Source organism: Passer montanus, unplaced genomic scaffold (genome assembly GCF_014805655.1).
Source record: "Passer montanus isolate IOZ18808 unplaced genomic scaffold, ASM1480565v1 scaffold16, whole genome shotgun sequence".
In the NCBI taxonomy this organism is placed as follows: Eukaryota; Metazoa; Chordata; class Aves; order Passeriformes; family Passeridae; genus Passer; species Passer montanus.
In genome coordinates this window covers 14,385,899-14,409,657 of record NW_024363160.1, presented here as the reverse complement: position 1 = coordinate 14,409,657, position 23,759 = coordinate 14,385,899, and positions in this window count along the sequence as shown.

The window sequence follows — 23,759 nt, the reverse complement described above, 5'->3', positions numbered from 1 at the left end:
AAGCCAAGGGACTGGAATGTTCCTAATTTTTTCCCTGGCCTAGCAGGCTGCAGGCAGCTGTATTGTGTGTGCTTGCCTTACAGGCATTTTGTTTTTTTTAAGGAGATAACCACCATTCTTGTTCAGCCCTGGTCATTTCCTCCACAAATCCTGGTTCTGCTGGATGGTTTTTGCACTTTGAACTAATATCTGGAAGGAGCTCAGCTGAAATCACAGTTTTTGTTATACTGATGGCATCAGGCTGGACAGGAACCACAACACCAGTGTTTGCCCTACAGCCATCCTGAGGCACTTTCCTTCTATTTTGGACTGACCTGTTATGACTATGCCTGTGCACATCCCAGTTTGGAATGGAGAGTTCAATGTGACAAGACAGCAGGAAGGTATTCTGAGTGCAATCTCACCTCTAAGGATCTCTATTGCCTTGATTTGTATAACTTGCACTGTGGAGCTATGAGAAAGTGTGGACAAGAGCCTTAACTGACATGTGAAAGACATATTGAAAAACTGAGTAAATGTTTGTTTTGAGGAATAGTAACTGCTTATCTCTTCAGATCTCTAGGTAAAGTTAACAAACAGAAAACAAAACAGCAAGACTCTTCTGTATTTTTGTATTATTTTACTATTCTCATAAAACTGGCAGTTTTATGCTAGTTTATAAACAGGATACTTTTTTGTTCCTATTCCTGTCTCACTACAATATTAATTAAAAACTTTGCCTGAATTGAGCATAACAGGTGATCCTCAGACCACAAAATGAGTCAGTGTCCTGAAAAAAAGGCAGTAAGGTTGAAGTGGTTGCGAGTTTAGGGGAAATGAGCTGTCAAGTATTCAGGTCCCCCGGACTGCAGACCTAGGTAGCATAGAACTGCCATCAAGACAAGTCTTTAATGGCCAGCCTGATTTTATTGCTCAGATGAACTGATGGTGGAGATAGAAAGAAGGGAGTGTTATGAGTTATATTTCACAAGGTGCTTTCACCTGAAACAATGGCAGAAAGCCTTGGCACTGGCTCTCCTTTTGTGCTTTGGGCACTATGATTATCCCAGCAGCCACCCAGCAGTCACCAGCCTAAACCCTGCCATGAGCCTGCTGAGCTGGAGAAAGAGGGTGACCAAAGGCATTTAGCCCCTGCATTAGCACCACCTGATACAGTATATCTCCTCTGGGGCAGGATAAGGAAGATGCCTCAGACCGTGACCATCACAGCTGTATGCAGCTGTATCCAGCTGCATCCATCCAATAAACCCCAGTGAAGAGCAGGGCCAGAGGGAAACACAAATCCTTCAACAACCTCTTCAACAACAGAGCCATGCATTCTCTGTGCAGAGTCACTGAGTTCTTCATTCCCCCATGCTATTGGTCACAAAAATAGCCATCCTGATTCAGAAAGCTGCTACCTCTGGCTATATATAGGCTGTTCTGTGTGTGGTTCAACACAGAGCTCTTCACACACATTAATATCCCATTGTGTCATGCAAGGCAGGGTCAGCACTGCCCGCTGGCTGAAGAATACAGCACACAAGGGAGGGCCACAGCCCTGCAAACAGCAATTCACCTGCTCTGTTGTCTTAGAATAACAGGCTTGCAGAGTCAGTGGGATTTGTCATGGTTATGTCCCCGTGTGCCACCGTGTCTGTGGGATGCAGCCCGTGCGCTTTGCAGGAGAGAAGCCACCATGCTCCACGTGGATGAAAACTGCAGTCACCATCAGAGAGCAACTGGATCAAGCTTGGATGTCTTTTTGTGAATGAAGCTCATGTCCTGGTGACCCACCTCAAGCAGAGGGGGAAGAGAGGGGATGTTACTAAACATGGATTCCCAGAGCAGACAGAGTGCAAGCTCGTCGTTCTCTACTCAATGCACATGCGTGGAGCGGCCCGGAAAGCACCAGACGCTGCTTGTTAAAAATTGGCATCTCTTCAACACAGCTACCAGTGATTTTTCTGTAAAACACATTAAGAGTCAGTATAAATGCCTTTATGGATTTCACACCACATTAAAAGGAGTGAGTGATTGACTACATTCCCAGTAGCTTATTTTTCATCCTTTGACAGCTGTTAACCAGACAGAAGCATTATTAGTTCAATTTCTCATGCTGTAAAAATATTTGGATATAGGAATTTGGCCAATTTTTTCCTTCTTGTTTCTGGTTTCCTATGAGAGTTGGTTGGATTGTTTTGACAAATCCAAGAGTGTAGCTAGCACAGCATCTTAGCATGCGTGCTGGGTTTAGAACCAAGCCTCCAGGTTTGCTAAGCAGATTTGAAGCTCAAGGTAAAGAGACACACGCTCTAATTACAGCACTCCTAAGCAAAGCTTCAGGGACATGAGGGCTTGAATATGGTTTTGCTCTTCACAAAATTCAGTACTGCTTATGGGGTGTGGAGTGTCTAGCTCAAAAGAAGGATCTCCCTGACACAGTCAGTAGAGGGCATATGAAAAATTGATATTGAATGCTAATGCTGATGTGAATCTGGTTTTATCTTGTATAGACTACAGACAGGAGAATGTCCTTCCTGTTCATTAATCTCTTCAGTCTTTATTAGAACTTCTTTATTAAAACTTAAAAAACTTCTATCTGTGTGTCTTCTGAAATTTTCCATCCCTCAAGGCAAACTCCTTTGCAATCAAGTGTTGAAGTTCTTATAGTGGAAAGCATGGAAAGAAAATAATTTTCCAAATGCCTCAACACCACTGGCAGAGTTTCTAGCATCTGTTATGGCCCCCGGGGAATTTACACTACCCAGGCATTATTCATCATTTCAAGCAAAATGACTGTGCAAAGCAAGGAGATAGTTACACAGCATTGAAGTGACTGAACTGCTCTGCATTCAATTCAGAGGAGCCAACAGCAGAGCCTGAGTGTTTCTGAGACATTCAGGTGTCACAGACAATCCCACATCTCTCCCTCAAGCTCAGGACTCCACCAATTCTGTGACAGGAAACCAAGGGACTTGGTAAATCACAACCATGTCTGCAAGAATTCCTCATGTTCTGGGAAGCAAACATTTGAACCTTTCTCAGTATGGTTATCTGAATATGAATTACACAAGTTCACAGAGCATACAAACAGAAAGGTTTGGACAGACTGTAGAAGTAATTTTAACACCTACTTTCCTGGAATATGGTTGTTTTTAAATCAAGTCTGAGTTTTGAAATGTAAATGTTACAGGCCAAAGCTAAATTACAAAGTAAGTTCTGTTTTTCAAATATTTAATTTTTTTTAGAATAGGCATACTGGAGACAGGCATATTACAGGAGTATAAAGCATTCATTACAAAGTAAGTTCTGTTTTTCAAATGTTTAATATTTTTAGAATAGGCATACTGGAGACAGGCATATTACAGGAGTATAAAGCATTTATTGCTGAGCAGCATGAAATAGCTACTGCAACTCTTAAGTCTGCAATTTTAGCGTTCTTAAACAACACTAAGTACTTGTTTCTTGTTCCAACTAAGTATTTTTTATTTTATATCCAGATATATAACATTCTAAGTAAGCTAGTGGCAGAGAAAATGTACATTCAACTTCCCCTCAGCTTGGAGGCAAGTTAAGTTACATGATTCAGGGTTTTGCTTTCCACACCATAAGAAGAATAAAAGTGTCAGTAAGGAAACTTTTCCTTGTAGCTAAAAATCCTGGAGAAGCTTAATAAAATGAGCAAACAACAACCAACCAAAGAGAAAACAAAGCTGTCATGTCCACTTCAATAATAAAGAATATGTTCATCCTGGAGAACATTCATGTTTCCATTTGCTAGATTAGCAAATGTGTTCTCTTTTTTCAGGAATTTCAAAAAAAAGCAACATCTCATGCTCTTGGGCTCCCTGCTTGTCCAAAGGCTTTCTGCCAGACTCCAACATGGTCAGGATAGAGCTATGTCAGGCAGGGCAGGGAAGCTGTTCCTGAATAATCACCCAACTCTCACAAATAACAAGCAATGGAGCAGAAGAGAGGGGCCTCAAGTTGTGCCAGAGGAGGTTTAGATTTAGACTGGATACTAGGAAAAATTTCTTCACTGTGGTAATTATTGGGGTCACCGTCAAAGGAGGAAAATGGATGAATCTGACACCACGTTCTTAGAAGGCTAATTTATTATTTTATGATATTATATTATATTAAAGAATATTTAAACTGAAACTATACTAAAGACTAGAGAAAGGATACAGGCAGAAGGCAACAAAGAATGATAATGAAAACTTGTGACTCCTTCCAGAGTCCCAACACAGCCTGACCATGACTGGTCATTGAGTCAAAACAATTCACATGAAACCAATCAAACATGCACCTGTTGGTAAACAATGTCCAAACCACATTCCAAAGCAACAAAACACAGGACAAGCAAATGAGAGAGTATTGTTTTCCTTTTTCTCTGAGGCTTCTCAGCTTCCCAGGAGAGAAATCCTGACATTTTTCCAGAAAATATGACAGTGACACTTCACCAAAAGGGTTTTCAAGCCCTGGAACAGGCTGCTCAGGAAATCCCTGGAGTTGCCAGTGCCTGGAAGCGTTCAAAAGAAGTGTAACTGTGTCACTCAGGGACATGGTTTAGTGGTGAACACAGTGGTGCTGGGTTAATGGCTGGACTTGATGATCTTGGAGGTCTTTTCCAACCTACAGGATTCTGTGACTCTGTGACTCTAATGAGCGAGCCCTGAGCACAGAGTGAGGACACAGCATTAGTGCACCAAGCCCAGCCTGACTGACTCATGCAAAACTGAGCTGAATAAATCCCAGAATAGGGGCATTGCTGCATGACAAAAATTTTTAGCTACATGACAAGCATGTGGCTGGGACCTGAGAGGGTACCTGTGTCCATCAGAGCACTATTCCAGTACAGCCCTTGCTGGGAGTCAGCCGTGGTGCCCAATGCTACTCACGAGTCTCCTCTCCCTGCACAGCTCACTTTCTTCTTCGCATCTGCCCCACCCAGCTAGGGCCCTGTGGTGTAGGGAACAAGGTCATACAGCAAAGTGACTTCTGCCAAACACCATTTATGAGGCATTGGGCCCAGTACTCACGTGAATTAAGAGAAAAACCTACTTTTACTTTCCCAGGCTTATTCATATAATTAATTAATATCTCAATCAGTCAAGAACAGGCAAAGACATAACAGTATTTCAGTGCATTCCTTGGGGAAACACTGCACAGAGACAGCACAATTAATTTAGACAAGATCCATTTAGATAGCAAGTTAATTTTAATGGCTAGAAATAGACAGGAGAACCATTTTTCAGAAAACACCAAGAAAGTCAAATTTCCTTTTCCCTTACCTGTTGTCTGTCTCCATTAAACATGCTTTTGTTTGAAGGCAAAGACAAGGAGAAAGCATAGCAAAACCTCTGCTGAATTTCTGCAGATTTCTGGAGCATTCAGGCCAGGTAATAGAGAAACTCACTGCTCCTTTACTGGGCAGGCAAATTTGTCCCCCAGCTCATCTACACATTGAAACTATATCAAAGCCTGAAATTATGCAATGTCTGGCTTAACTATATTAAAATCAGTTCTCTTATGTCCTCCCAGTATAAGAAATACAGCTTCCCAGAGCTAAGTCAATTAATTAATTAGATTTTTTTTTTGCCTGTCTTGCAGTGATCTGACTGAAGATGGTGGCGGGGGGCAGGGGAGAGGGGGGTTAGCAAATAATCCTCATTCAATTTTTAAGCAAAGTAGGTTACTGTAAAGTTGTCCTTGTCATGGAGTGCCAAAGTGCAGCATGCAGTTCTCGCCTCCTTGTGGGTTGCCATCTGCCATTGCACCTCCCTCTCCTTCCTCTGGCTCCCTGTTGGGGTAAAGTTGATGTCAGAGGTTTTGGCAAGCAGTGGGGAAAAAAAATCCAACACTGTGAGTTTTCTACAGGCCAGTGAAGTCTGCTTCTAATATTGCTTCAGTCCGTGCCTTCAGGAAATAAAATTAAACACAGCTCGTGCTGCTCTCGGGCTCAGTCCCTAAATCACTGTAAAACAATTGCACTGGAGAGCCTCTGTTTGGCCCAGGAGATGGGATTGCTGCAGGGAAACATTCTGTATTCTCATACCACAGTGCAACACTCAGTGACCATGCCACACTGTAGTGGAGCTGGGCTTTCAAAGTTTGAATAACCTATCTTTGGGCATTTAAAAATTGCTTCCAGTGCTTGATTTCAACAACTGCATCTCTTAACAGCTCATGGGAGGCTCTTTCTTGCAGAGTGAAGTTCTTCTGCCTCAGTTTACACAGGTCATTCATTACACTCAAGCACAGATTAGGCTCCACTCATGGAGAATTTCACTTTGAAATCATAAGGCAAAATGGGATCTGCTGATTGCCATGCAATAACCAACAAATCAGAACTGGAAAAAATATCTGCTTTCTTCCTCCCCAGTCAGCTTCCATCCAGGCTGCTTTTGCAGCATGAAATAAAAATCCTGAGTGTTACTGACCAAGATCACACATACTCTGAAAAACAAAGCAGATTTCAATACCTGTTTTCTGCTATAGCTGACCCCAGCTATGGTGTTTCTATGAAAGAAAAATTACCCAACCACAAATGAAGACGATGCCTCTCTTTGCCCAGGAAATCTCTCCTGTAGCTATCTCAAACCCACTTTTACATCCAAATGTGTACTTGCTTTCCTGGCTTTATTTTTAGGAAAAAGAAGCAGGACACAGTGTAAGCTTACTAGTTTATGAAGTGTTCATTATAATTTAATTTTTTGCTTGTGCAAAACAGAACCTGAACTTTTTGGGCAAGATTTTTTCAGTAAAGACCATGACATTCATGTCAAATACAAGATCTGAATGCTGGGTAAAAGAAATGTTCAGGAGGAGCTCTTTTATGTATGTGGTTCCATCATTTCATTCTCACATCACAGTGCAACAGAGGGAAATGAAGTCCAATGAGTTTTTAGGTAACTCTTGTTATAACCTATATTTTATTCTATTTTAAGTTTGTAAAAATGTAATTTTAAATGAAATAGATGTGTCTGGCTCTTTGGAGTTAAGCAGGCAATTAATAGAAACCAGTGCAATCTAAGCACCCTGACTCACGTTCCCAGAGGCAAAGAGCTGCTGTGGCTTAGGATGCTCTATTTTGCAGATTAGTTCTCTCACAGCAGTGTCAGCAATAAAATGTTTGCACCTCAGCCACAGCAATGCCAGAACAGACATATCACTGAAAATTAATCTTCATCAGAGGTTTAAACAAGTATGCCTGCACCAGATCAGGAACAAAGGTTTTCTTCTTCCAGCTCCTCTAGAAAAATGTTATTTCTAGGCAGTGGGGCAAGGAAGACATTTGGGGACAGCAGGACTGTTTTTTTTCAGAGCTTCTCTCCAGGGGCTGTGCAGCTAGTGGGTGCAGGACTGGGTGTCAGCATCCATGGCAAGATGTTTCCTCAGGTCCCTGCTCAATATTTCTGTCAGAGCAGGGATTAACAAAGAAAGGAAAGGTTTTCTTCCAAAGTTCACTGAATGACTGTCCATTTTTCCAGACAAAAGGCAGCACTTAACCCCATCATTGCACTGAAAAGGAATATTCTTGAACAAACCCTCCCACAAAAGTGGCTTATTTTATGTGAGGTGTAAAAAGATTTCACGCTAAGATAAATTGACAATTATTTGCCATGATGCAGCAACCTTCTCCTTTCAGAGTCATTCATGCAGCTTTGCCCTGGGCAATATATATAGATCTATCTGTCCCATGGCTATAAGTCTTCACACAAATCTGCCAGGCATTCAGCTCTAAAACCCTTCACATGAGGCTACTGGTTCAGCTTGTATCTATTGCTTAATCAATGAGCAATAAAACTCCAGCCGCTGCTGAACTGCTGCTTCAGCTAATAAAGGCTTGGTCTGCTTTGCCAGAGTATCCTAATTACTAATAATGAAATAATGTAAGTAGATCTGATATATTTGGAAGTTGTACTTTTTTCTTTCACCAAAATGGAAACTCAGTAAGTCTTGGAGTTTTATTCCTCACTGAATTACTCTTTAATTGGACATGTTTGCCTCAGCTGCTATTTGTAGCTGCAGCTCTCCCCCTACTCAGGGGGAAATCTTTAACATCGCCACCAACAGGGCCACAACGTCTTCTGCGGCAAACTGTAAAATATGACCATCCATCCCTGGGTAGAGACAGATTTAATACCCATCCTTTGACCCAGTGGGTTAGAAAAACTGACTGGTGGTGCTGCACCTTCTCTGGACTGACAAAGATAATAGCAGCAGGCTTGGTTTGCACCAGTAGCAGACTGTAAAGGGACTGGCAGCAGCCTCATAAACACAATACCAGTAACAAATATCAATAATTTGTCATGTATTTCTGTTCCCTCTGCCTCTGTGTTACAGAGGGCACTGAGCTGAGCCTGTGCATAGTACAGAAATCTCTGGCCAGGCTGTAAAAGATCCTTGGACCTTACACAATAATAAAATTAATAAAGACAGTTTGGGGAATCTTCTCTGAAACAGCTCAATTCCTGTCTCCTGAGGTCCTGAAGATTAAATAGCTACTGGAGAGCCAGAAGCAATGGAGGCCTGTTGAGATAGGTAAGCATACCTGCCCTGCAAACAGTGGTTTCTAAAAGGACTTCCAGAAAGGGTTCTGTGGAAAGAGCTGAAGTGATACAGAAGTAAGGGCTCTTACAGAAACACTGCTCAGTGGCCGAGGGGAACAGATTGATCTCCCAATGAGCCAGCAGTGAAAGATCTTATGTCACTCTGTGTTTCCATGGTTTGGAAATATGCAGGTAGCTAGAATGCCTTACAACAAAAAACCAATTACCCAGAGTAGCAGCCTTAGTGGTTATAGTGTAAAAAAGATGTTTGTGACAATTTTCCTGTATCAGTGCCCATACTGCAGTCTTTTGGGGGAAGAAACCTCTCTGCAGTGTTTAAAACATTGTTTTCTTTTTAAAAGCCTGGTAAAATACTTTTAATTGATCAATTAACTATATCCTTTCTAATGTGGTGTGCAAATATTGGGACACTTTTAATGTAATTTCCAGTCATGCTCATTGGAAATACTTTATTCAGAAATGGCTGCTTTGTTCTCTGCAGAGTTTGCAGATGTAGATGGGGTAAGTGAAGAAGTAGCTGCTGCTCTCCAGTTTTGGCAAGGCCTGGATCTCAGTGCAAGGTTTGCAGGAAGTACCAGAGGCAGAGTAGTTAGAAAAAGTGCATACATTGCATATATGCAGGCCAAGGCTGATCATCTTCCATATTGTGAGATTTTTCATAGAAAAGTTTGGGTTGAAAGGGACCTGCCTTCCATGTGCCTTAGTATAGCTTCTGGGAGGATCTGTTCTGTGATCTTCCTGGGTCCAGAGGTCAGGATGACGGGTTGCTAATTCCCAGGGTTCTAAAGGTACAATGTTCCCCTTTTTCCAGCCACCTGGAACTTCACTTGACTGCCATGACTTTTCAAACATCATAGAGAGTGGCTTGGCAAGTACATCAGCCAATTCCCTCAAAACTCTGGGATGCCTCTCATCAAGTCTCACAGACCCATGTATCTTCAAGTTCCTCAGGTGCTTCCAAACCTAATGGTCCCTTGCAGTAGTAAGTCCCTTCTCCTGGGTAGACTACATTCTTTCCCAGATGTTGCAATTATTGAAGTCCCCCAGCAGGACAAGAGCCTGTGAGCCTGGTTCCTTGTGCAGCCTATGCAGCCTGTGCAGCCTATTCCTTTGTCAACAGGCTCCTCTTGAACAGTAAGAAACCAAATAAAAATTGCAGTGCAGCTCCACTACCATAAAGTTCAATAGTATTAATGGTTATATGGCAAAGAGGAGGATTATATGTAAATCTTGAGTTTAGATGATTATGCATGGCTCAGATAGCAGCCACACCTAGAATTATGGGCACTTCCAATCTACACAATGTAAAAGTCAGTGCACCGATAAAAAGAACCAAAAAATATGGTCCAGGGCAACAAACAGTATTTTAGGCCTCAGTGCTTGTTTTGGCTGGGATAAAGTTAATTTTCTTCACAGTAACTAGTATGGGCTATACTTTGCATTTGCGCTGGAAATGGTGCTGATAAGACAGGGATATTTTAGCTGTTGCTACGCAGGGCTTGCACAGTGGCCAGGCTTTTTCTCTTCCTCGCACCACTCCACCAGTGAGCAGGCTGGGTTTGGACAAGCAGTTTGGAGGGGTACACAGGGATATTTTAGCTGTTGCTACCCAGGCCTTGCACAGTGTCCAGGCTTTTTCTCTTCCTCGCACCACTCCACCAGTGAGCAGGCTGGGTTTGGACAAGCAGTTTGGAGGGGACACAGCCAGGTCAGCTGACCCCAAGTGACCAAAGGGACATCCCACGCCATATGGCATCATGCTCCGCATATAGAGCTGGGGGAAGAAGAAAGGTGGGGACTTTTGGGGTTATGGTTTTTGTCTTCCTGAGTCACTCTTACATGTGCTGGAGCCCCTCTTCCCTGGGCATGGCTGAACACCTGCTTGCCCATGGGAAGTGGTGAATTAATTCCTTATTGTGTTTTGGTTGTGCATGTGGCTTTTGCTCTGCCTATTAAATTGTCTTTATCTCAACCAATTACTTTTCTCACTTTTACCCTCCTGATTCTCCACCCCATCGTGCTGGTAGGAGACTGAGTGAGCAGCTCTGTGGGGCTGAGATGCCAGCTGAAGCTAAAGCACAACCAAAATTTGTATTGCACAGAGGATAAGACAAATTTTGTACTGTCTAGCATAGTGAATACTCAAGAGAGAAACAAGCAGGCTTTATAAATACTATACTGACAGCACAAATGAAAGAAGGAAATTATTAGCAGAAAATAGCAGGTCAAGAAGAAAGACCCTCAGTCTGGGTAAAGTTTAGATTCCAAAAAGCTCTTCATGAAGCAATTAGATAGTCATATGTAAATACCTAAAAAGAACTGAAAAATATGTGTTTTGATTGTTTAAAAGTGTGTCAGAGCAAACCCTTATTGAAAGTGGCCTGAAGTAGCAAAGAATGAGACATGCACTTGGCTCATGGAATTAATAAAGGCAGCTAATTGGGAAAGAGCTCTGGTGCCTGAGTCACTCTGCACCTGCTATTTTACATCTTTTGCAAAGTAGGCATAAAAATGCTAATATGTAGTCAGAATAAAGTGTCATTATTCTGGCTGTAGTGAACCTCACATATATTTTACTGTGTTGTCAATTTCTGCATATGGCAGCATCAAATCCACTTCTCTTGCTGTATGTATTTAAGTAAAGTTTAAAGAAAACAGAAAATGTCTTTGTCAGAAGGCCATCCTGTCCTTCAAATGCATAGAAAAGGACTGAGTGATCTCAGTTCTGACACTGGTATCTATCTTTTTACATACAATGTTCCCCTTCCCAGTGAAGTCAATAGGAATAATAGTTTCCCCCTTCTACAATTTTTATGGATCCCATGCCAAAAGTACATAATGGGGTTTACTTTGGAGTTTTTTTCATTACTATCTGCAATGTAATCAGTGAAGTCAACAGTACTCTAGAAATAGGGATACAGTCTTATCTAAATAGCTTTTTTTGACAATAGAATAAAAAATTGGAATGGATTCACATTTGATAATTTGTTTTCTCCACATGGACAGCTTTTCTTGTTGTAACAGCACTTCAAATATAATGCATTTAAATGGTTACTGTGTTACAGCTTTTTCTGCTTTTCTGAGAAAAAGTAGTTGATGTTCTTTTCTAAAAAAGAATAAAGGTTAAATGTGATTTCAAGAAGAAAAACACATCTCTTTTCATAGAAAAATAATTTAAGGCAGGACAACCTTGAGTTCAAACTAATTGGTAAGATTCCTTCAAATTAGTTATGGATTGTCACTGTCAAAATCTGTTTCTTTACAGTAGCATGACATTTTCCATCCCTTAAGTTCTCACAGGAACATACATAAATTTTGATGACAGAGCTTTCAGAAAGCCTGTAAGATACATGTCTAAATTGTGGCTATAGTCCTAAACTATTTTTCAGAACTAGAAAGGATAATACTGTAAAATCAGGCCATTTCAAGTTAGCAGAGACAAGTGCTCAAACCAGTTCCTTAAAAAGCTCAGAACTGGGAGTGATAAGGACTGATTAAATTAATTAGCTCTGGAAAACTCCCAAAGACTTTCACGTGTTTCTTATGCAAAAGAGATAAAACTCAGAAATAATTCCAGCTTTCCTACATTCATGAAAGATAAGTATACCTAGATTGCCTCCTGCTTTGGAAATCTTTTTAGAGAACATGTTCGACAGATACATTAACTACCTGGCACTGCGCTTTTCCACGTTTGTGCTGATGTGAATAAAATCTGGAGGGTCTCCTCAGAATAAAGCCTGTCTAAGTGAAATGCAGATTAAAGCCTTTAGAAAGTCTCTCCTCCCATTTAACTAAGTCAATTTTCTAAAAATGTTTAGTTCACATTAGTCGGTGTATTGTTCTAATAAATAATTCCTTAATTGACTTTACAACATTATATGAAAGACTGACAGTTAATAAATATTGCAGTCATATTCCGTTCAAAAATAATAACATCCTAAGGACACTGTGGGCATCTGTCAGATGAGTGAAGATAAATGAGGGCATGTATCATTAGCCACTTAAATGCCACAGCCCCATCTCTAAACTAATGAGAATTCATTACAAAGATACTAGAGAAAAGCAGATTACCTTGGATTTATGGAAAGGTAAATCTGGTTTTGCTTATTGTCTGTTTGCTTGTTTTCAAAGTCCTTACAAATGAACAGCCACCACCTTCTTTATTGTGCTTTGCTAGTTTTCTCCTCTCTGTGAAGTTGAAAAGATTAATATTAGAAAACTGATTCAGATCCAATCGAATCTATCGAGCTGCTTTGTCAAACACCTGAGCTTAATGCAGGGATGTTTCTTCATTGGCATTCTCACACAACCTTAGCAAGCATCAGCTGGTCATGTAGGAGAAGATTTTCAAGTGACCACTGATGATATATTCCCTTTAACACGTATGATTTTTCTGGAAATGTTTTGCACTGACCTGAAAATTATGAAGACCTTTACGATAATGGAATCCAACCATCAACACAGCATGGTCAAATCCACCACTAAATTCTATCTCTAAGTGCCATATCTCTGTACTTTTTAACTTCTCCAGGGATGGTGACTGTACTATTTCTCTGGGCAGCCTGTTCCAATGCTCAATTACTCTTTCAGTGAACAAATTTTTCCAAATATCCAATCTAATGTGGTATCTAGGAAAATATGCAAACAGAAATTAGTTAAGAGTCCAGTGTGAGACAGCATGCAGCACCAGCACTTCTCAGAGCATCCAAGCCCTGCACCAGCATTTCTTATTTTTTCAGGTTTAAATAAAGAGTAACTGGGTTTGCTGTGAAAATTCTGGCTCCCCATTTGATCAGATATTGGGAAATACAGATAAATATGTGCTGCAAGGGTACAGATGAACACGTGAGTGAAGTTGGCATTTCCATCTTCTTTTTGCCTCATCAGGGCTTGCATATTTTTTCTTGCATCATGAAATATGAATTCCTTTTGAGAGGGACTTGCTGAACTCTATGGATTGTTTTGGTGCCTGAGGCCAGGAAGAGGAGTGTGATGCCCTATGAGGCAAGAGAAAGTGCCTCAGAGGCAGCTGGATGTGTTTGTATGTGAAACTGGAGACCTACGGAAAGCTTTTGAAGTCAGAAAGCCTGAGCACTGACCTCTGTGCTGGTAAGGCATATACAGGTTCTGTGTTCATACAAGAGCTCCCTGGTGGACAGGAGCTCCTTATCACCTAGAGATGCTGTGAGCTGTCCATCAAGGTCTGTCAGAGGAAACCTCATTCCAGTAATCCCTGCTGACACACAGTTAAGGACTTTAAAGCACTGATGTAAATTGCAGCAGTCTGGCAGCTGCTATAAATTGTATCCAAGTTGGGCTGGATCAATAAAATCCAAAGTCTCCTTAGATTCTGCTCTTTCTCATACCAGGAAGAAGTGCTAATATTTGTTCTTATTCTTCTGTTTTAAATGGGGGCACCATGGCACAAAGAAATAGGACAATATCCATTCAATGTAAAGCTTGGAAACCGTTGTCCACAGCACGTTTCCTCAGTCAGGCCTAAATATGTACATATTCCCTGCTTGATTATGGCTGTAGTTGATCTCTTCATCTCAAGCCCATACTGAGGTGTCCTGTTAAGAAAGAGGGCAGTTCAGCAGTTCAAGTGCTCACTGGTGAGTAGAAATTTTGCTGCTCCCTCTTAAGGTTTGTTGTACATGAAGAACAAATTCTGTTGCCTGCAGTATTCTGGCAATGAGTACTTTTTGCAGATTGATTAAATGCTTCAGCTTTGCTCAGTCTATTAATCTCAGCAGCCATTTATTGCTTCATATACTACAGTGCATTGGGGATTATCTCTTAAGCACTGTGTGTAGAAGGCATGTAGCAGCAAGATACAAATCTTGTGTCTTGGAAATGCTTCTCCGGAAATAATGAAAAGCAGCTGTCAGTAAAAACCAGGATGGTTTGTATTGGCACTGGATGCCTCAAGCTTTTGTCATCAATACTGCAAACTCCAGTGTTCTACATCACTTAAGTGACACTGACTCAGAATTCGTGGCTTAGCGTAATGTACTGCTGCTGCTGCACCCTTTCTTGTCTGCTAATTCCCAATGAGACATGACCCAGTGGAAAAGGGACTTGAAATGATGCAAACTTCCTAGAATAACATGAGCAATTGCTGTTGTGTGTTGGCTGGAACATTCAGCCTCTTAATCCTGCAGACCAGTGGACTCTTACTACTCCTTCCAAAGTTGCAGGTACTGTTACTCTGCGTATTAAACATACATTTTAAGGTACTAAGTGCATCCTAGTGGACTAAGCAAACACATATCAACTGTGTTATCAGGGAAGCTACCAGCATGAATAAAACACACCTCTTACTTTATCCTGAGTCTTTAAATATCTTTTTTCTTTTGTTGTGCAAAAACTGATGCTTAGCTAAGAACATTAGCAGCAGTGGAGCTATGCCAGTCCACAGCAGCAAAGGGATGGCCTCTTGGCTCTTCAGCCACTGTTACTGACTTTGAGATATCATCTGCCACTCCCTAAATCCTTTGCTTGGTTATTTGCTTAATACTGGATTTTCTTTCATTTCAATAATGTAAAAACAAATAGGCACATGCATCAGGATGAATTAACTCTAAGTTTACAATATAGTTAATCAGGCTGTGTTTATTTCTAGTCATTTGAATGGGTTCATATAGCACTTATTTTAGAGATCTTGATACCCACTGGGCAGTGATGCAGTGATGCACATGCACAGAGAGAAAAGACTGTGACCTGAGTGATTTGATGATCCTTGCTTTCTGGCTGCTCTGTTTATCCCACTCTAACATACTGGCACTTAGATGGTCTGTCTATTTATGCTCATCTCTTCTCCCTTTGTGCATGCCTAAGTCCTTGACTCTTTGCCTTGCTAGCCCATAAGGGTGTTTTACCTACCTTATCTCTTCTGATGACACATCTTCCAGACTTGAGTCCCTTGACTTACTGGAAATGATGGAGTAGAAAACAGAAAGCAGTTTTGAAGCTGAACATTTAATGAGATTTACAGGGTGATTCGAAGATCTTTGAAAACAACACAGACAAAAACAGCAGTTCTTAGCACCTGGCCAGCTACAGAGTTTCCTGACAATCTACTCTGGCAGTGACATGGAAAGAGTTTAGGAGATGAAGGAGACTGTAATGCCTTCCAAGAGCCCAAACAGGAATTCTCTGTCTCCCAGAACGGTGACATTCTTTGCACTCACACCAACCTGGGCATTCAGCCCTGCATCTCTGCTGCCTGAGCATTCAGGTCACCAACAGCCCAGCTCCTTGCCATCCTCATGTTACTGCTTCCCTCCAAGTCTTCAAAATGCTTCTTGACCACAGTCAAGCAAGCCCCCAACTTGGTCCTATTTCCCTGTCCAAAAAAGCCCCAAATGCCTATCCCATCACATGTGCATTTGCCACTCAGCTGGCTTCTCCTTTTCAACAGTGACCTCAGTTCCCCATACCACTTATTCTGGTCCTCATTATAATAAATTGATTTTTGGGTTTCTTAACTAAAATTTAAGGTTACCAAGAACAACCCATGTACAATTACCTAATGTATGATTTGATGAGGAAGGTATTAACGCCAAAAATTTGTGTTGGCTTTTTGCATCATCCTGTTAATTCTGATTTAGAATTTAACATTATTAATTTTCTTTCTTTTTCATCCATTAGTTCAGTTATAGCAATGGGGGGAAGCTAATTTTTTTGTAGCTTTCTTCCTTGTCCCAAATTTATAACTTTATTTGCTTTTAAATTGTTTTCTTCTATTTGACAACAGCCATAAATGAATTTTTCTTCCCTTTCCCTTCCTATATAAGCAGAAGCCCTAAGTGTTTCTACCTTCACCAGTGCATTTTAAAGTTCTGTGTGGTGGTCACGTCCAAAAGAGAAGCAAGCAATGCACTTGTGCAAGTGCAAAGCACAGACCTCCCATGATTATTCCTGAGTATAGAACAGCCAGAGTGGCACACCAAAAATCAAGTGCTGCTGTAAAGTTTCTTACAGCAGGGTGGGGTCCCCTTTTCTCCATTCCCATGCCAGTGACCCAGCACGAACCTCATCAGTTTTAGGGGTCAGAGAAGACTATCTGTGGTAAGAAACCTTTAAAGAGAATCTGGACAAAGTCATATCTCCAAAATTGCCCAAGATTTTGAACAGCATCATAGGTCATTGATGGGGATGAACAAAACAAAACAAAAGCCAAAAACAAACAAAAAAACCCCAACAACAACAACAAAAAAACCAAACCAAAAAACAACCAAACAACCAACCAACCAAAAAAAAAAAAACAACAACAAAAAAACAAACCAAAAAAGAACCAAAAAACAACCAACGAACCAACCAAAAAAAAAAGAAAACCAACAAAGAAAACAAACCTGAAACCCATGAACCACCCTGTTTACTTTTGCCAATTCAGCACCCGTAACATCCCTTTGAAGCATCAGGCTTAACCATTTCACAGTTTTACATGAACTGAAAAGTAAAAGGTGAAATAAAGTTCAGGGATCTCCTGGGAGTCTACAACCCTCTGATATATGGAATTTTTCTCAGACTAGAGAAGGTGAAGGACAAGTGGAAGTCAAAGGCATAACAGCAAGGAGAGAAATATATAGAAGTGCTTAAAGAAAGAAAGAGGGTTTCCATCTGAGCTGGCAGCTGCCAGAAAACATCTGCAAGATAACAGAGCACAGTCTGGCCAGAACAAGGAGGGCAATTAGTGGCTATGGGGAGAGTGTGACAGCACAGGGGCATTATCAATAGGTTATTATTATTACTGTTAAAATAGCCACTCAAAGCTTTGCCATCTCTTTGCCTCAGTGTGACAGAGACCAAACTGCTCCCAAAGGTGCCATGAATCAGATACAGACCTTCAATACATGGAGATCCCCAATAAGAAAGACTGCTCACCAAGACCTTAACCAAATCACTCAACTTTCCTCTTCTCATAGTACAAAATAGTCTCAAAAATGTGCGTATGTACCCTTGGTGATATTTTTCTGATGCACATCAAGGACAACGGAATCTTATTTTATCTACTTAGTGAATATATATCATTTACTGATTAAGCATTTTCTCATCAGCTGTTTCTAAAATTCACAACATAAAAAATGAAAATAAATAATTCTGAAACGTGAAGCATTCATACTGAGTGTGCAGTTAGAATTAGAAGAATAAAATCTTACTGAGGGAAAAAATCTGGACAATGCACAGAAAACCTTTCTGGGCCTGTCGGTGGAAGTTCTTACGTAGATCATCCACTCTGTGGTGCAGGTAAACAATGATCAGCATTCCTGAAAGCTGCACAATGATCCCTCTGATCCCCACACAGGCTGCAGAACGATTCCTCTGAGGCATCACACAGAGCCCCTTGCACCTGGTGGGCTGGTGTGCACTATTCCATTTTAATACTCACATGAATACACAGAGCAAGCAAAAAAAAAGAAAAATTGAAGAAAGCTTTGCACCTTAAGAAAGCTTTGCAATTTAAAATTTTCAAACAGTATTTAAAAATCCTCTTCCCTCTTTGTAGCAGCTGTGCCAGGCATCTCAGATTGTGTGCTGCTGGCATCTGCTGCTCAGGAGAGCATCCTATGGGCTGTTCAGCCTGTCTTGAAAGTCTTCAAACCTCTGTTGAGCAACCCTGAGTGGCAGGGCACTAGATTAAAGTTCTTAAGGAGAAAATCTACAGTCCTGCTGTAGATTCTTCAGTAATGGTGACACAGGGTTGGGGGTTTTGTGTCCAAAGAAAGGTTTCCTTCACGTTGCCAAACTTTTGAACACTCTGAGTTTCCCATGTCCTTACTTCTAGAAAAATAGCCTTTGACAGTCTGAAGCCATTCAGCCATCACTGGTCATCCCAATTCTGCTGCAGAATTCCCTTCTCTGCCTGTACAAGGTAAAACAGTAGGAACTAAGATGATGAATACGTTTAGCAGAAATAAAGCCGAAGTATGACACACTGGGGAAAAACTGAGGTGCTTATTATAAATGGAATTTTTCAGATACCAGTATATTAAGGTCTTTTTAAAAGTCAGTGAGCATGTAAAAGGAAAAGAGTGATTTATTTGACATAATATACTTTGATAGCCAAAGTTTTCAGCAAGCTTCTCAAAGAAGCTAAGCCTCCTGAGAAGAAAGGAGGTGTCCTAATGAACTTTCTTACACACACATCAGTTAAAAAGTGGCAATAAAAACCAGGAAGGCATGGCCAGGTTTTGCAACAGGCATTGATTACAAGATACTGCTGTGGAAATCTATGCTAGGGCTGGTGCTGTACCATGTTTAAAAGTTATGTAGCAAAAGGGTAGAGAGTGAGGCTGCAATGTCTGCAGAGAAGTGTATTCAGAGTAAGGCTGGCTGTGAAGACCCACAACAAGGATTCTTCTTGTATTTTAATTGGTGACAAAACAGCGCATGAAACAGTGTGAATATAGACAATGTGAAGCTGGTACCTGCTTCAATGTAACACTGATTATATGAACTGTATATACATAGTGATGGGACATAAATTAGCTATTTCCACTCAGGAAAGGGGATTTGGAGCAATTTTTCATGTTCAAAAAGACTGAATTGCATATTAAGCATTGTCAGAAAGGGAGCAGACGAAAATAACAGTAAAAAAGGTCATACAGTTGTAAAAATCTATCATGCATTCCCAACTTGGCTCCAGCACATAATTCTGATCACTCACTTTCACAAAGAGCACAGGAAGGAAGGAGAAAGCTGTCAGAACAATAAATGCATAGAGTGGCTCCCATATGATGGCAGACTAAATTCTATGGGAACTTTCAGCTTCCAAATGGTTTGTGAAAGGTGAGCAAGGAATAGTCTTTCACTGTTTTCCCCAATTCAATACTCAAAGGTCTTTTGAGCTCTAAGTTCTAATAAAGAAAATGAAAGGTTTGGGGTTTTTTTCCATTCAGATTTGAATGATGAACATTAATTGCAAAGGATATTCTGCAGGTGAAAAAAAGTTAAACAGTTTTAAAAAGGAATGACAAAGTTAATAAAAAATAGACCTATTGATGTAATTAAAAAAGGTAGTCTGCATGCCATCTCCATTGGAGGAGAAATTCCCTATAAGGCCTTTTTCAACATATGTGCCCAATTTCAACATGTTATATACACAATGTTGGGTTAGCCAGATCTTTGACTTAATCTACCACAGAAGTACTTCTGTTCTTGCATTCCCTGGTCTTGGGAAGAGCCATACCCAGTATGAAGTTTTCAGAGATAAGTGTCAGTTCTTACTTTTTGCTTTCTTACTCTGCTGCTGGGGGATTCTTCCTAGTGCAGGTCTCTAGAAGGCTTGAGTCAAGACTGAAATAGGACAGTTGAACCTGAGGGTAGTGGGATAACTCAAAAGAACTTTGAGGTCCCTTACAGATCTTTGATTTGGCAAGCTCCAGTGCACGTAAACTGGAAGATGCTGTGTAGCTATGATATTTTAGTGAAAAAGCCTCTACTAGGATTTTTCCTGTCCTGAGGAGCTGAGAGCCTCAGGAAAGAAATGTAAACAATAAGGGGTAGTGGGATAACTCGAAAGAACTCAAAAGGTCCCTTACAGACCTTTGATTTGGCAAGCTCCAGTGCACGTAAACTGGAAAATGCTGCTGCTCAGGAACAGGGTACCTGGGAGAATCATGTCCTGTATCTATGCACATCAATCAGGTTTTGTCCTGAGACAAAAATCCACAGTCAAAGAGCAATGAGCTCTTGGAGAATCAAGTCCTGTATCTATGCACATCAATCAGGTTTTTGTCCTGAGACACAAACCCACAGTCAGAGAGCAATGAGCTCTTGTGGCAAAAGACACATCATGGTACATTTACACTTACATTAAAGGATACAGGAAATTTAGATTTACAGTAACCAGTAACAAAATATGCTTCTAATTCCAGTGATGTAATTCCAAAATATTCTGTACCCATCAGTCCCAAGGAACATGAAATTCTAGCTCACAGCACTGAGGGCGTACTTTTAAAGAAATCACCACTAAAACAAAACAATTACTTATAGCAAGATAAAAGCCCAATGCTTCTTTATCTTTACTTATTCCAGAGCAGATAATGTGAAGCAGTTAAAGAGAAGCATTTCATTTCAATGGAAAGCCTCATGTGTAGAAATCCTGAGTGTGAAACTAACCTGTGGAGTTTTTTTAATTCCAAAATTTTCCCTTGTCAGATAGTCACCAATGAAGCTTGAGGCCATCTAATCCCTTTTATTATCATCCTGCAGTATAATATTGTAGAGACAACTACATTTGATAAAGACATCTATTAGGAAATCTATCCTCTATACAGGTGTCAGGACTGCACAAAGACAAGGTTTGTATTATACAAGTACTAAACTTGTAAATACTAAATACTTGTAAATACTTTCTACTACATAGTAGGAAGAGAGAGGTTTTTATCCAGGAAAGCAAATCTATTCCAGTCTTAAAAAACAGACGTATCCTACTGCAGGAAAAAGGGGTACAAAGAAGCCATCAAATGACTCTGGGGGAGCTTCTAAATATTCTTCTGTGTGAATAGAGTGAATAATGGTTTTGTTATTTCTTCTTATATCTCAGTAGATTGTTGATAACTACATTTTGTTCTCTATCAAAATGGCAACCATTTGCTAAATCTTTGCTGGATTTAAGTGCCAGACAGTCAGCATTTGGTGGGATTAATCACTCCAGAGTACTTAAAAGCTTGTCCAGTATTGCCCAAAGGGGCTGTTTTGGGATAGAAAAGCAGGCCACATGGAAGAAGAATTTGTGGACTACATCTCTCTGCTAGTATTATCTGAGCTGTTCTGCTAAATAACCATAAGTACATGGCTAAAGTTACTTACCTCCATACTGTTGTGTCCATGTCACTCAGGTGACCCGATCACATATATACATTCATGCAATAATGCCAACTCAGCAAACCACCAGGTATTGCTGCCTGGTACTAAAAGGGAGCATACTAATACTCCCATATTTACCTAAGGGCTCAATTTTGCTGCCTTAAATCAAGGCAACATAATAGCTGCTGCTGTACTTTAAAGGAAACAGTTTCAAAGTGGTTAATCTGGTGAATGTGGTACAAACCTTTTGCCAGCCCTTTTCTGCACTTACAGTTGTTTAAAGGAACAGCTGATAGGGAGGCTCAGAACACTGAAGAGGAGCAAACCAAAATTGATTTAAGCATGTACTTTTACATGGTAGGTGAGTGCACAGACACAATGTCACCACCCCTAGGCTGAGAGCACTGGCAGTGGCACTCTTCTGGCCCCAGCTTTGTCACCTGAAGATGCTACTGTGGCTCCCTACATGTAACCACCCACTGGCACAAGGGTCCCATCCAGCTCATCACCAGGTGCAGCCAAATAAGTCAGCACTGCTCAATCTGTTTTGGTGTAAATTCTCCAAGATTAGCACAGTGCAGTTTCAAACCAGCTGCCTTTGCCTAGGTGAATCTGAAGAGCCCCTTTGCTAGCTCTGCTCCCAGGTGGGAACTTCCAACACAGAAGTAGTGGTGTCCAGGTGAAGAGAGTAATCTGCAAAGAGAGTGTGGCTCAGCTCTGCCTGCAAATCCTGCAGTCTCTGAAAGATGCAGCAGTAGAAGCACACTGTCTTCATTTAGGGGAGGAGGTGTGTGGGATCAAGCAAGCATGACCACAATTATACAGTGCATTAATGCATACACTGGACAAATCCCTGAAAAGCTGTGCATGCACAAGAAGATTCTCATAGCTTGCCGTGAGGTCTGTGTTTCCTGCCAAGTCCGTCACTCTTGGATATTCATGATTTAAGTCAGCAGTGTTTATGTAATTACAAAAGCTCTGGAGGTGGTAAGGAAGGGTATGCTTTGCATGAATGCTAAATGCAATCTACCTATACTTAAGAATTAACATTCATATTTAAGCAGGTCAGTCTTTAAATCAGTTTTGTTAGTCTATTTGAGTTCTGATCCTTTAAAAAGTACCTTACCTTTGTCAGCCTGTTGAAGACTCTGAGAGTTATAATTTTTTAGAAAGAGATCATGGAACAATGTGACTTAAGCAATGTTCTGAAATCTATGTTCTCATGTAGCTCAACTTATCCAAGTAACTTATGCTAAGGTTTTGTTATTCCAGTAAGAAGTGGACTAATACTAACTTAAGCCTAACATTATTAAAGCCTGTTATTTCTTTGTTTTTCCTATTACCTAATTTTAACTTACACTGGGTAGTAACCAAAGTCCCTGCTAGAAAAATTTTGAATGGGTTTTCTTTGTAGCCAATTTGCTTTCTTATATTTGAACAAGTTGGGGCTAGATCTGCCAGACAACTTAAAAAGGCTTTTTGTAAGCATGTTATCAGCCACCACCTCATGTTTAGAGATGTGATTGATTTGAAAAGGACTCTTATTTCAACAGACATCTCAGTTTGTCAAACATGGAGAAGTTTACTTGTTTTCTTAAGATACAATTATCCCTACGGTTCTAGAAGTGGTAACAGTGAAAAGGCTAAATGAAGCTGAAATAATTACAATAAATACATAATAATATTAAATATTATATGACATATATTAAGTCACATAATATATATAATCTATGTCAATTGATCAGCTGACACAAAGTCTTAGCTTTATTTTATCACCTTGGAGCATTGAAACTACTATACCCAAATTCTGTTGTGATTTCTGGTGGGTTGTGTACCCATTTGTTAAGGTTACTCAATCTTTTTCCTGTCCTGTAAGGCTCTGATGCTGTGTTATTAATATTGGGCCACTACAGCACATGAGAAAAGAAAGCTGATCAGTATCAGGGAGGAAATTACATTTCTGCCCAGTTAGCTGGAGCACCCAACACATGATTCACACTGATGACACTTTATACTGCATCTCTAAGTTATTCCTCATCCAGTACCAGTGCTTAAGAGAACAGTAAATACCTGATCTGGCATGCAGTTTGTGCAAACAAAGTTATCCCTTCCAAACTTCTAGAACAAATCTGAAGCCATCCGTGAGCTGTCCTACTTCAGTGCCTTTCATCCTCCAGCTGTGGCACTTCAATTCCCAGTTGCTAAGCACCTAGGGCCTCACATGATTTCTCTTGGAATAAAAACTTAAGACAATTAGTCCTCAAGCCTTTAAAATCCACCAGCTTTATTATTAAACTGATGAACTGTGAAGTCTTACCCTGTTGTGTATAATCTCCCTCCTTCAGAGCAGTTCAGCTGATGCACCACAGAAGCTGCCCAGCCCCA